The sequence below is a fragment of the Diprion similis genome, chromosome 5 (assembly GCF_021155765.1).
Source record: "Diprion similis isolate iyDipSimi1 chromosome 5, iyDipSimi1.1, whole genome shotgun sequence".
Classification (NCBI taxonomy): domain Eukaryota; kingdom Metazoa; phylum Arthropoda; class Insecta; order Hymenoptera; family Diprionidae; genus Diprion; species Diprion similis.
In genome coordinates this window covers 5,859,605-5,874,564 of record NC_060109.1, presented here as the reverse complement: position 1 = coordinate 5,874,564, position 14,960 = coordinate 5,859,605, and the positions used below count along the sequence as shown (strand labels likewise).

At 41.4% G+C, this 14,960-nt stretch overlaps 1 protein-coding gene across 1 annotated transcript in view; it reads left to right on the top strand.

Moving 5' to 3' along the window:
• The window catches only part of LOC124406401 (glutamate receptor ionotropic, NMDA 2B-like), a 491,146-nt gene that overhangs the window by 361,603 nt on the left and 114,583 nt on the right, over positions 1 to 14,960 (top strand). The window lies entirely within an intron of this gene.

The window sequence follows — 14,960 nt, the reverse complement described above, 5'->3', positions numbered from 1 at the left end:
AGCATCGGCACCCAGTCGGAAATTAGAGTTTCGCTGTGTCACACGTGGGCACGACCCAGTTAGGAGGGCAGTCTCTGCTGCGTCACGTGTGGGGTTAGGGAATTCCGAGTTGGTAGTACACCACTCCACTGCGGCAACCTTTTAAGAGAGTAAATAGTATTACGATTAGAATCAATTTGAAAGTCCGAGCTGGTAGTACAGCACTCCGCTGCGGCAACAACAAATAAAAGATGGAGTGAATAGGAGGAAGACTAAAATTATGCAGTAACAAGCCATAGGACTCCTTTGCAGAGAAAAAAATAACCATCTAGGAATAAAACCTAGCTTAAAACAGTAATAGAAGCAGGACCGAGGAATCCCAGCACTAGCATTACCAAATCTTTGTTTGTGAAATATTGTTTATCTTTATAGAATTACATTTATCCTTGTAGAATTATGTTTATGATTTTCCTATCGACTATCTTGCTATAAATTTTAATTATTCAAAAAAGCATTCTGTTTATCCATCCGGCATCACAGATTACTCGATCGGGGTAGTTTCAGTTTCAGTGAACTACGAGGAGAATATCAGCTCTGAACTAAAATTTCGAGTCTGCTATTGAATCGAGGGACCTCAAATCTGGTAAACAGCCACGGCTTTAAAAACCCTGGTCTGTTAGAAATTCGTGCTAGGCAAGAATAAGAACTTGATTGGTAAATCAAGTGAGGGTCGAGCCTTTACATTAAAAACCTTAAGTGCACGGGTTAGGTTAGAAGAAAGTGCTGGCGTAAAACACCCGCATCTTTCTCTGAGAGCTCTGTCAGACGAACTGAGTCGTATTCGAGGCTTTAAGATAGCAACCACAGTTCTACACTAACCGCCTCTAAATCAGGCGTCCAAGTCTGCGCAAACGCATCTCTGACGTCAAAAACCCGAGTTTGCGCAGGGATTAGATATAGTCAAGACTAGGCGCCCAAGGGTCGGCAAACTCGGTCCATACTCTTCCCTAAAATAAAGAAAAGCCGCAAATTTATATTCAAACTACAATAGCGGTAAAAATCCCACAATAACTTGCCAAATCTTCGCACGAGCTGCAGCAGCTCCAGCCGAAATTTGGACACGTTACACCATATTTGGGGTCAAACTGATCCCTAGGGGACATTCACCCCTTTGAAGCATAAATGTTTTCTTGCAGTCAAACTCCCTTGAGCTGTGTTACGAAGGGTTTTCGGGGTCGCTGAAAACTAATTCGATGTCAGAATTTCAACATTGAACATGGTGAATCCAATATGGAAGACTACGAATACTAAAATGGCTTCCATTTGCACATATTAGATTGTAGAAAGTAATCTTGACCTCCTTGTAATATGTTAAATGGAATCTTGGATATGTAGGTCAATTATTGACAGCAAAAAAGTTAGTGTCAACGTTCCGACTCTGTGGTTGGAGTCATCTTCACGACGGAAAATTTATTAATTCAACTGCGGATGATATCAAGAATTAGAAACTGACTTGCAACGTATCGCTGATTCAAATATACCATACAAACACAATAATGCGAACTAACCTTGGAACAGTATCAAACAAGCTTATTCAAACAACGGTCACATAAGCTTTACAATTAACGGCAGGACGTGTTAGATAATAAGTTAGATATAGTTAGATAAGGAACAAAGGCGGCAGAATCTAACGACAAGCCGAAGGCTTGACACGCTAACCAATAAGCACCTAAAGTGTACCCCCTAAAATGAAGTTTTAATAAAAGAACTAACAGAAATATTTAACTAATTAAATAACACAATATCCCTAGAGATATAACAGGACGACACAATTATTGATGGGTATACCCATCAACTAGAACACCAAAAATTATAAATACCATTATAAGATACGATCAAGGGTATCTTGATGGGTATACCCATCGACTAGAACATCAAAAATTACCAATATCATTATAAGATACGACCAAGGTGTTACGTGCAGACGATGATCTGAAGGATCTCGTCCAGCGTAATCTAAAAAGGAATACATAATCTATTCCCGAGCGGTTAGAAATAGATTACCTTTGGGCTTCGCTTGTATAAAGTGTAAACAAACCTGCTGTGATGAACGCGCACTATTCTAGATGACAGGAATTCAGTGGTATGGGTTTAGACGAATATATGAGAATTCGGGATTGCCCGTTAATAGTTTATAATTTGGAAAGATAAAGAAACAAACGAAATCAATGAGAAAAATACAAGTATAAAAGAGAAGTTTAGAATAATCTAGCTAGTCGGTCTGTGAATTATAAAGAACTAAAGAATGAAGTACTACCTTACAGTTTTAAAAGAGGTGAGTCAGGAAGTGGGCCACCTTGGGTAACGCGAGGGTGACTCTTAGGACACACTACCGATTCCCCGAGCCGTACTGTGGAGAAAATCCTGAGTCTCCAAATTTAGTCGTAAGTTGATGGAAGGCCCCTCCAGTTGGCTGGTTCTAGCGATGGGGTGCACCGTTCGGTTACCGCAAGGCTGGGATCTCGTTGAGTCCCACACTCCCCAAATTGGACTGACTCGATGGTGTGGGTCGATCCAGAATTACGACTTGGTGATGTCAGTGGTGGGGTGTCTTTTCTGTCGAGTCGCCGTCTCGCCCGTGACAATGCACTCTCTGACTGACCTAGTCAGCACGAGGAAGCGGACGTCGCAGGAATGCGCCAGGCCAGCAGCTTGACGTTCAAGCGCGTGTACCGTGTCTTGAAGGCCGTTCGTAACAAAGGGTATCTTATAATGGTATTTGTAATTTTTGGTGTTCTAGTCGATGAGTATACCCATCAATAATTGTGCCATCCTGCCGTTAATTGTAAAGCTTATATGACCGTTGTTTGAATGAGCTTGTTTGATACTGTTCCAAGGTTAGTTCGCATTATTGTGTATACAGGGTGATTCAGTACCCGGGGACCACCGGCCACTGACGGATTCGTTTTAAACAAACAAGATTAAAATTTCTCTTGACAATTTTTGTTTAAAGCAACGGTTTTTGAGTTAGAGTCGTTTGAAGTCCATCAATCACAGCGCAGATAGGACCGAGCGCGCGTGCCAAGTGCGAGGCTAGTGTAGTTGAGCCCGATGCAGCGTACGCTAGCCTCGCGCTAGGCTCGTACGCCTGGCCCTATCTGCGCACCGTGATTGGTGGACTTCAAACGGCTCTAAGTCAAAAACCGTGGCTTTAAAAAAAATTGGCAAGAGAAATTTTAGTCTTATTTTTTCACAAGGAATCCGTCAGTGCCCGGTGGTCCCCGGGTACTGAATCACCCTGTATATGGTATGTTTGACTCAGCGATACATTGCAAGTCAGTTTGTAATTCTTGATATCATCCGCAGATAAATTAATAAATTATCCGTCCTGAAGATGAATCCAACCACACAGTCGAAACGTTGACACTAACTTTTTTACTGTCAATAATTGATCTACAATCTACATATCCAAGATTCCATTTAACATATTAGATTGTGTACATGGCAACTCAATTATCAAACTATTTTATAGCATTATCTTGCTGGCTTAAGTTCCAGCACTGATGCTTCACCTCATGAATCATTAAAATTGTAATTTAATTGCAACTTAAACACAATAATCATAAATTTTGTATTGTCAGAAGTCAAATAGTTGTTATTCATTAAAGTTAATCATCAGATACAACCAATGTAAAGTTCATAGAACAGAGTACGAGTCCGGTAGATACTTTGCTCGCAGTGGCCTCTGTTTGGAGAGATAGCGAAAGATTCTGGATCATTGACGTGGGATCCGCAAATTAGTGATAGAGGACAGTAATGCATGAAACGGGATGCTTATTGACGATAGAGATTTTGATTAACGTTAAATAAAACGAGATACTTCATTTTATTAATGCACGATACGATGTGTATCGTAAGAGAACAGAACGACAACTGAGGTTCACAGAGACGAAAGAATACATAGATGATACACAGTTATGATTTTGAGACAGTGGGCATGAAATGCACAGCTGAACTGTATTGAGTCGTGACACCAGAAACGGCGAGATTTGAGGTAGAAACGGACATGTAAACATCGCACGCGAGTCTGAGTGCAGGTGTGAGGACGATTTTGAATAGCGAGTGAAATGAGGCAGAACTGAGCGCGATACAACACTTTCATTTGAACTGTTACATCGCTACTTTGCCGAAACAACGACACTTTGTGACGTTGCACCCCGCGTGCACGTTACAATCAGCCCCAAACCCGCGGAGCGGGGCCGAACAATGCCGAACCGGCCCGGGCGCACCCGAAGACGCGCCGGGCCGGCCGGAGAAGTCACTCTTGTGACAACCGCCGGCCGAGACGGACGCATCGACGACGCCACCGCCACGTAGAGAAAAGGTCAGCTGATCCGCATTTGCTCCTCTGTGCAGCCCCACGCTAATCACCCACTCCTCCCGTCACCGCATCGCACCACGACATCCTCCTCAGATCTCCCCCTTCCACACACACACACCCCACATACCCACACACTCACACACACACCCTCTCAGCCACACCATCATTTACACATCATCCGTAGTTTTAAGGAATTAGATTTAAGTACACGCTAATCGGCCGGGGCGTGACCGGCCGCCACGTGGGACCACGCTTTTGTAATTTAGTTTTTAAGGCCCCTCTGGGGACAAGAAAAATACAGGCTCGAAATTTGTTCTCCACGACTCAGACGCGTGAACTCTCTCTCCCTCGTCTCTCGTCTCCCTCCTCTCTCCCCAAATAAGTGCGAGGCTCACCCCTCGTCACAACTTGACGATAGCAATATTATTACACTTGAAGCACTTGGTATTCACAATCGAGTCGAAGCAGTAGTTGTGAGAACTGATCCAATTCTCTGGTTTCTGGTTCAGATACCCGGCATTGTCGAACGCATACTTGACCATGTTTCGAAAGCGTGATGCACTGAACTGATACAACGTGAATGATTGGAGAGCCAGAAATTTGTTTCTGTGCCAAATGCCTACATCCTCTTCCACGATCACAGTGTCGGTAATAAAGCAAACGAACTACTTGTACGGTCGGAAGAAGAAGACGTCTAACAGCTGGATCATTCCCGTGCATCCGCCAGGAATCAGACTCTCAATTAACTGACTCATCTTTGTTCGCAAACCATAATTAGAGAGGAAGGAGAACCTTTTCTCTTCCAGCATGAGTACTTAGCCACATTGCCTGCTTGTAAAAGTCCAGCAGATCAGCTTTGTTCGTGTTCGCTGTCTTGCCAGCAAACGACTTCATGTTTGGTGGATCTGCTGGCATTGAAACCGGAAATTTGCCCGATGCCTCTGCCACGCAAACATACATTGGACTTATGATCTCTCCTCCCATTGAAGCAACCGGCATCATCATGTACGAATAAGTTGCGGCACTCACTGATCCGACTGATGCTTGCACTGCTCGTATTCCAAGAGGACGCAGTGTTCGGTACGAGTGCAGTTCTTTGTAAAAACGACTCTTATCGGCATTTATGACTTGATCTGCTCCCAAGTCCTCATCGATGATCAATTGCCTCATGAACATAGCGAATTCATCAGCTTGGACGTTCAAGTCAGAGCCCCTTTCGATTGCAAGTTCCTGCTCCCCCAGTGAGTGTGTTTTGCTCACGATCTGATTCCGTTTCTTGAATTCTACAACCCATGAAAATGATGCCTTGAAGAGAAGTGTGTCATCTGGATCAATTACTGTCTTTGCTTGCATAGCCCAAATGCGGCGTGTACGATCATGAATCACAGCACTCTGTTCCACGCTCGCTCAAAATTTTACCATTACTGCTTCATTGATCATCTTCATCGTTGGCCTGCTCCCGATTCTCCTTTTCTCCTAATTGTAGATCGGTTTTATCGACTTCAAGAGCTTCGACTGATTGAGCACTGTTTGATGTAGCTTTCGTTCCCCTTTGTCTACGATGTTCCCTGCTTTTTTGTCGTCCAGAAGAGATATATTCTCGGCTTGTACTTGTCATCGATAATGCGTTCCATCTTCCTCGGTGACTTCACATAATCTGACCCCAGAGAAAATGGCTGTAACGCATGCGACCCTTGTAATCCCTGTGAGGGCATTAGCTCGTCATCGTCATCATTATCGTCAGAATCAGCAAAATCTATTTCGATATCGCTCCCGTCATATCAACAAGTTCTGCGTTCACAGATAAAAAGGCGAGAGTAGAGAGACGGCTCTGACCCATCGTATTCCGTAAATAAGTCTTTACTCTTTTCAATGTCGGAAATGAACGTTCCCCGGTAGCGTTACTCGAGAAAAGAGTAAGATGCATTCAAAGAACGATATCCATACTAGGAAATGTCGCAACAATATTCTTCTCGCGAATAATAATTAAAAATTTTCGAACGTTGGTGTCATCCTCCGTCAATTTCATTTCCCGGATGAAATACCGAGAGTACAAACATTCTTCTCCAAAATCGTTATCGAGATCGGTAGAGTATGTCATCTGTAATTCTTCGCACCTGGTAATTATCTGTGCATCTATGAGTAACGGAAAATGGCTAAATAAGCCAAAGCGAGCGTTAACATTCTTGTATGCTACACTTCTTCTCTCTAATTCACCTGACAATTGATCGAGGATGACGAGAAACGTATTTATACGCATATTTTGTTGCCTATCAAATATCGCTTCATTATCGTCTAGTTCGTCGATCTAAACGGTCCTTCTTTTGCGTCGCCGATTTCCATGCGCGTATTCATTGCATTGAGATAGCTCTTTTGTTTTGGCTTTGTAGTGGTCGAAGCGATCACGCAAATCGATAACATATGCTTGGAGTGCATCATACAGTTGTACAACCGTTGTCAAATCGATCTTAACGCGTTGAAGACTTTTATTTTTTTTTCTCAAAACGCTCCAAGATATCACTGCAAGTCACAACCATTATAGCAGTCTCAAGCAATCCAAATTGTTGCGACAACCCTTCAGCTCCGGCTTTTGTAGATGGCTTTTCGGAAGCATTTTTTGCAATATCGTCGAGAGCATCTCGTAAGCTCTCCCACGATTTCACAAATGCTCGGCACGCTTCCGCTCTAGCTGACCATCGTCTGCTTTTTGGCAACAGCATTCCAGACTGATTCTTGACCTTCGATTTTACTCTTGCCCACCTGGACGTAAATGCACTAAAGAATGTTGTGACGTTGCACCACCGCGTGCACGTCACAATTAGCCCCAAACCCACGGAGCGAGGCCGAACATGGCCGAACTGGCCCGGGCACACCCGAAGACGCGCTGGGTCGGCCAGAGTGACCACTTAAGTGCCGAACTCCGGAAAGAACTCAAGCATTCTTGAATGTATTGCATATGCAACTTACTGTCAATCTTCCCCAACATATTTCCTCGCATTACAAGCTTTCGTGTATTTTCCCGATGACCAAGACTTCTCTCGTGTTCTGCTATTCGCACATTATTCTTCCAGTCGTTGAAGCCTTCTGTAAAAGCGTTTATCGATGTTCAGAACAGCTTACAAGATATGCAATATATGCAACCTTTTGAGAGAGAATATATTATCCAGTCTTGTCGGCGCATTTCACTATTTGGTGTTTTTTTGGAAAAATATTTGTGCAGTACGGTATCTTGTTCTAGACCCATAGACACGTTTCGAAGCCGTAAAATTATTCGTTTTCGGACCCTGTAGCTTCGGCAGATTTCGTAGAATGAAATCGATCATTTCCGACTTCCGTGTTGGCCACAGACCAGGGTCAGAAAAATCTCCAGAATCTGATACGGAATCTGTAGGGTTCACGATTACGATCTGAGAATATTTTTCATCATGACCATCATCATCACGAATTTCAGCTTCAGAAGTTGCGGTATTCGTGACTTTGTCCACTAGTTTCTTCTCCTTCTCATTTCCGACAATAGATTCTATATGCGAACTCGATATTTGCTGAGATATTAGAAGAATGCGGAGAGGAATTGCAGGATATGGTAATGCAGAAAATATATATTTAATTATCAGGGTGCGTCAATATTTACCTCGCCCTAACATTCAGCTGTAGTAGAACTTGATGCTTGCGTCGTCGTTTCAACTGTTTCCTGATGTACGAAAAAATTGTTGATTCGCAGAATTTTTTTAGCTGTACACGATTCTCTTTCTTGATTTTCTTTCGTTAATTTACGGCGCTTGGCGCCACTCATTTTATTGACGCTTATTAATTCTTCTATTTTATCAATATAACGTATCATCCGACACCTGTTCATTTGTACTACAATATAATAAATAGCTTCGCCTGGGTGTCTGACAAAAAGAAACATGGAATAGAGCAAATTTATTATTGAATATTGCAGATTTCAGATCGTTACGTGTGCACTAGCGTACGGAAAACAATGTGTATTTGCGTGTCAGGGCGTGTCGTAGTGCGCATGAGATCGGTAAAGGCGGGGAAGAGAAAGAGGCGCGCAAACTTGCAAATCTCACCAACGCGCGGCGCCCCCATCTGCCATGGCGCCCTAGGCCTGGGCCTAGCGGGCCTACTGTATAAACCGCCGTTCACCACAGTACTTGTTGGCTGGAAGCATGCACGGCCTGACTTCATAGTGGTATCCAGTGACAGTGTGCAGAAAGCTGAACAACACACGGGCAGACATCTATACCAGGACAATCTCTAGAAACTATACAAAAACTGCGCATGCACCAAATAATTCACTCTCATTGGTCAGCGAAATTGCCCCGCGAAGTTACTTTTGTCAGCTAACCGAGGCGACCAACGTACACGAAATGTGACAAGGCTCTGAATATCTCGCGCGTGAAGTAGCGTATTGAGGTTATGTTGATATTTATTCCCATTTGTCGTGAATTTTCTAAGACAAATGTCATTTAGCAATACCGTAGTTGATATTAGAAGATATCTAATAGACGCAATAAAGGCGTTAATAGAGAAACAAATATCAAAAGCTAGAGAAATTGGTTCAGTTATTTATTGTAAGAAGAAATCTGAAATTGAATGTGAAACTTCATTAACGAGTGGGAGTCTAGACAAACTGGGGCGAGTAAGTGAAAATATTGTTTATTTTAAACGGATTCTTTATTCAGATAAAATTAAAAATAAATGGATTGTTGAAACCCAGTAGAAGGTAGCTCCAGAGTAGATTTGTTACAGTGTTTAGTGAATAAGAATAATTTTCGTTCGGACTATTGCGATCTCCAAACTGCCGCGCCCGATTGATTCGAATCACCGAGAATTCCGAATCTCGTTTGGGCGAGGAGGGGTGCACGCAATCTACATTTTCGTTCAGTTCATCACGGTCCTTCTCCGAGCGAGGATGGCTCCGGACTCTCTCACATACGGCTCTACTGAGCAAAATAAACATATACGATGGTCAATAGTCGAGGTGAACAACCATGCGGTTCTAGACTCTCCGACTCTCAGTCGAGGTGAGCGGCCGTGTGGTTCTAGATTCTCCGACCTTTGACTATGCAGCCCTCACCAAAAAGCGGACAGCAACAGTTGACAAATCCTCGATAAAGGGCATCACAAACACTCACTCGAAAGTAACACGCAAACCAGAAATTAAATACAAACAATCACACGTTAAGGTGCGAGATCGCAATAGCACGGACCAAACGTGCTCTATAAACACTCACAAACGCAAATACGCTATTGTCACAACTTCGTGGGTTTTTATGCCACAAGAGCTAATAAACGTAGAAAATTCGATAGCTCAAATGCGAGTTCTTCATTCCAAAAATCGTATCCCTTTATCCCTCCTAGCCTCAGAAAATGTATATAAGAAAATACGAGGCAACTTCACAATGAAGGAGCTTCGACAATACATACAGTGCAGTGCTCCGGAAGCCAGTAATCACTACCGATGAACATGAAATATTAAAATAAAATCAGTAGCAAGGATTGAAAGAAATAGTGTATTTTGAAACACAAAGCTTAGGAGTGCAAAAAGTAGCAATTCATTTTTTTGTCTCAATTTATTGGAATCTACTGGTATCCAAAACAATTAGAAGCTCTTGTCTGATAATAATACCTTTTAATATCTCCAGGTAGGAAACAAGCCATCATCGAAGCGAGATTAAAGTCGTCAGGCATCGAAGCGTGTAAGTAAATTCCTGAGTCTGTGATCTTTGCATATTACAATATTTTTACATGTATTCAATGATGAAATCCGTTTGTTCTGACAGACTCGAAGTTTGGAGTTTGGTTATTAGGAAGAAAATCATACCTTACCTGATGGTCAAAATGTTTTGGTGGCAACGACCCTAGTTCCTCGATTGGTGCCAACCTTCCAACCATCAAACCTGGTTGTTCCGTTGTTCCGTCAGACAACAGGTACCCGAGGGAATTTTTCTCAGGTCATCGCCACCTTCTGAACATCAGTCGAGGCAACATTGAAGAGCACGTCACGCTACAGATCATGGTGTCTGAATATTCGATCATTTTAGATCGATCGAGCCAATAGTAATAAGTTTGTTATTCAACAATCGCTGCCAACTAATTTTACAGAGCAATCATTCCGTGCGCCATTGTAATCCAAGCAGTATTATTGGCCCGCATTATTTTTTAAATTTTATTTTCTGCAGTTTTGATACTTTACTTCTTACTCTCTTCGCATTCAATTCAGATAAATAGTTTTTCAAGTGTTAAATCAGATTCCAGGCATGAATTTTGACAGGTAAACTGAACCAATCTCAATCTAAAAATGTTGGATAACTTCAGTTGAAAATGTCTTTGAAGTCAATATTAATTGACAGTATCATCTGACTAGCTAGTTGCAGCTATCATCCGTGCTTGTGTCTCGTTTAACCCCGGCAAGGTTTAAGGAATGCATTCACTTATTAGTATACTTTACAAATGATCAATTGGTCTACAATAGGATTTGCTTGCTGGCTAACTTTTTTATGATGAATCTCTGCCAAGGATTTATCCGGTAGCTTATTGATAGCTTGAAACCAGATTCAATTTTATACTCTTAGCATGGTCCTTCACTGAAACTGAAAGTTTGTGAATCTCAATTCATTACAATTAATACTGCATCCCATATTAACACTGTTCGAAACAAAAATCTCATCCTGAGATCAGAAATGGAATTTGCAACGCAAAAGTTATCTAGTGGCATAAGTTAAAAACAAAGAATTTGATAACGGTTTCTGTGATACAGCGATTCCTTCCGGATATTCATCTTATTGGATGATGTTCGGAGCACTATGAAGAAGATAATGTATTGGATTTAGGTTTAAGGCAATATTTTCATGAACTTCGTTGAAAATTAGATATTCATCTGTTTCAAAGGAACAAGGGGTTCAATCTTGAATCCGATAAGTCAATATCTTCATATGAATGTTCTGAACATTACTCTAAAACATGGATATCGTTAAAGCTAATTGTGACACTGAGGCGCATTTTGAAAATGTTCATTTTTAACTTGTGGCAAAGAACGTTTCTGAGTTTTACTCTTCGGATTAGATTTTTTCAGATTAGATTTGAAATTAAAAGAAACCGTAAGACCTACAACTTCCTTGGCCAACCAACAAAAGTGGCGATGATCTCTGCACGTGTCATGAATTGAATGGGAGAAGGAGATATCAGCGAACGGCAGAGCTGCTATTATTTTGGCTGTATTTTCTGTTGAAAGAAATTTTTTTTATTGTTTTTCTTAATGTATGAAGTAATGAAAATGATTGAATAAATTGGCTCTACGTACCTGCTTCGTTTCTTCCTAGCAGCCAACAGTTGAACAGATTTCTTGCTTTAATCGAATAGGACGAATTTTAAAAGAGCATCAGCATTAAATTACGACCGTTCTTTGAACAATCAATTTTTAATAACAAATGCTTCTCAAGCCTTTCCGAGTGACTACCTCAATTACTTGAGATTCTAACCTCAAAAATGCATGTGAGCTACATCGCCGACAGACACAGAGTTTGACAGCAGGGACTCGTGGTGGCCAGACTGCACGGACGGCCGATTTAAACTCGCGTCTGCGCAGTTCTTGTATAGTTTCTAGAGATTGTCCCGGTATAGGTGGACGCCATAACCTTGACTATTTCTATCCCTGTCCGAAGGAGGATCCAATACCTAAACCGATTCTGCTCGACAATACCGACTTTCTGATCACAATCACATGAGAGTGTCTTGAACGAAAAGAAAGGCTTAAACGTCAAAAAATGTATTCTTAACTTATTGACCTTTGACGCCAAGAAATTCGACACATGATCCAGGAGCACTGTGAGTATGGTGTAAGTCGCGAATAATGCGAACGTGACTGAACGAGCATTGCAGAGAAACGAATGACAGATCAAAATGACCATAACCTTCGCGTTGGGTGGAGATCTTTATCTTAAACCGCACAAGCAGGGATTTGGTCTTGACTTTTCACAAAATTAAGTGTCAAAATCCAACGCTCAACATCGTTTGATTATGATTTGTTGTAATATGCAAACACCATGAAAATTTAATATTTTGTGGGTGTTTTTATGCGCAACGAAATACCGAAAAACGGATTTTTCACCACGAGAGGGCTGTCGTCAATATAAAAAATAAAGATACTCCCGGAACTCACTAGGTATCATACGGAAATCGTGGTAAAAATGTCGTTTATTTTGGTATATCCGGTGTTCTTCAACCTTCATTAGACCTCGCGTCTTCACTGTTTCGTCCTGAGAAGAACATTGCGCATTGATTCTGATTCGTAGCGTGATTTAGGTTATACTCCTGACTCACTTAGTTGATATATATGAATCTCGGAAATCTGCTGATCAGCTCCTCAGGTCTTCTCATTCAGTTCACCCGAAATTCTGAGGGTTTGTTATATTTGGCTCTTGCCAACCATCATTATGTGTGATTGAAATGATTATTAATGACAACACTTGGGTTGAATACACGTTTATTAACGCAATCTCCGCAAGTTCTCAATCGTAGGGTATACAAAGCTCATACAAACTGCTGTTATTCACTTATCACAGTCACAAAATGTTAATAAGTCACGGAGGTTCTGAATTTATTATTCTATGACTTGATTCCATGATTTTTGTAAAGTTCTGACCTGTTTTCTGTAATTTCTAGATCTCAATGCTTTCTCTAGTAATCTGTTTCACGGTTTGATTTTTTCTCTCTAAGAGTGATATCCTAAATCGCGGTTCAAAAAGTAGGAAGAGTTCGAAACAGTCGCAGTTGCTCGCGGGTCTAGAATTATTGGTTGAGGGTGTTTGATTGGTGCATCAGATCTCGGAGGGGAATTAGTGCGAGACGGTTGGTTTAGGACGGGAGGTAAGCGGTCAAGCGCTAATTGGTCGCATCGTCGTTAATACAAAGGCGCTATTCCTGGTTCTGAGAATAAGAGCTTATCTGTCTGTGGGTTATCCATGATTTCTCTTCCCACGTTTCCTGTGTTTAGTCTACTCAATTACCCTAATTGAATTTTGAGTTTGAAATGTATTGCAAGTGTTTATTGCTTGAGCTTCTGCAGCTGAGATCGTGAATTATGTTTTAATGTGGAAACTAATGTTGAAAGATATAATGGTCTAATGTGAAAATATATGGACCACATATGTATGAGCTTGGCTGATGAAATAACGGTTGATCTAGCATATAAAAACTATCGATATAAGAGTATTGCACGTTACGATGGTAACTGTGTATGTCGGTAACGATCTAAGAGCTATGGTAAGAGCACGTAACGTTTTCTTATGGTAACTGCACGTTTATAGAGATAGAGCACAGAAATGGCGCCGCCGTAGTTACCGCCAAGGACGTAACAATACTATTCAATATAACGATGAAAGCGATCTGAATAAAAATTCATTCCTCGCAGGTGCTTGTGTCTGAAACTCTGCTGTTTCGTAGCCTGATCTGTTCCACGGAAAAGTGAATCAAGAACATTCGAATATCTGTCGTCTTTGTGAAACTAATCATACACCAGGAAACACACGCCCCCAAACCTTTTGCGTCGCTTATTATCGAAGGGTGTCAGTACTAATGAAAGAATCTTCACGGAGCTGAGTCATAGTCAAAGAACCTTCTTGAAGGAGACTTGCGATGGAAGATTCTTTCAGAAGCCAACTCACGATGTAAGACTAACCTGACACAATTGCTAAATTTCGCGTTCAAGGATCTGAAGTTGAACGATTGAGGATTTTGTATGTTGTTCGAGTACCAGTAACTGTGTCGGTGCAGGAATCTGTGTTCAGGAATGTCTTCGGCTACCTACTACTATTTATGCAAAATACAAGTCCATTCAGTTAAAATATTGCTAAGTGCACGATACAGTATGGGTATGTAACTGTCAAATCAAAACCGTATTGTTTCGGGATGATGCAATGTCAATTCAGCACATTTTGTGTACAAGTATCACTGAAATGTCTTATAGATTCAAAAGAAAATTAACACGATTCAGAGAATCAGTAGATGTGAGCTGGTGTCTTCGTCAATGCTGCGGGAATCCAAAATATTGAAGAACCACAAGGCAGCGCGAGTCGGCAGCCACATAAATGCTAAGAAAATTTGAGGTGCAGCTCTGACACCTCGATCATTATAAAAACCGAGGTCAATGATAAATAAATCTGCTGGACAAAATTGACAATTGAATCCACCAAAAAGTTACAGAGCAATAATGCGATATGGTGGCCAGATTAAATTTAAAATGCCATGAGATAGAGAAATGCCGACTATATAGATTCAAATCCTACCTGGCATGAACTGATAGCAGCTACATTGAACCCATTCGGGAAGCCGACATCGAATGTACACCTTGAAACTATGGCTTCCCACCATGTGGTTGTTACCAGGGAACAATACCAAGAGACTAGGTAGACTTGCCTTAATATCGCTCTGTCAAAAAACCATCTTGCATCTATGTGGTAGCTACATTGTTCTTAGACTCCGAGTTTTAACGTTACTTAACCATACAAAAGTTGTACTAATTGAATATGGTATCATTGTGGCATGTAACCTAGCAATGTCGAATGTCACTTGGGACCAGATGACACTCACTACT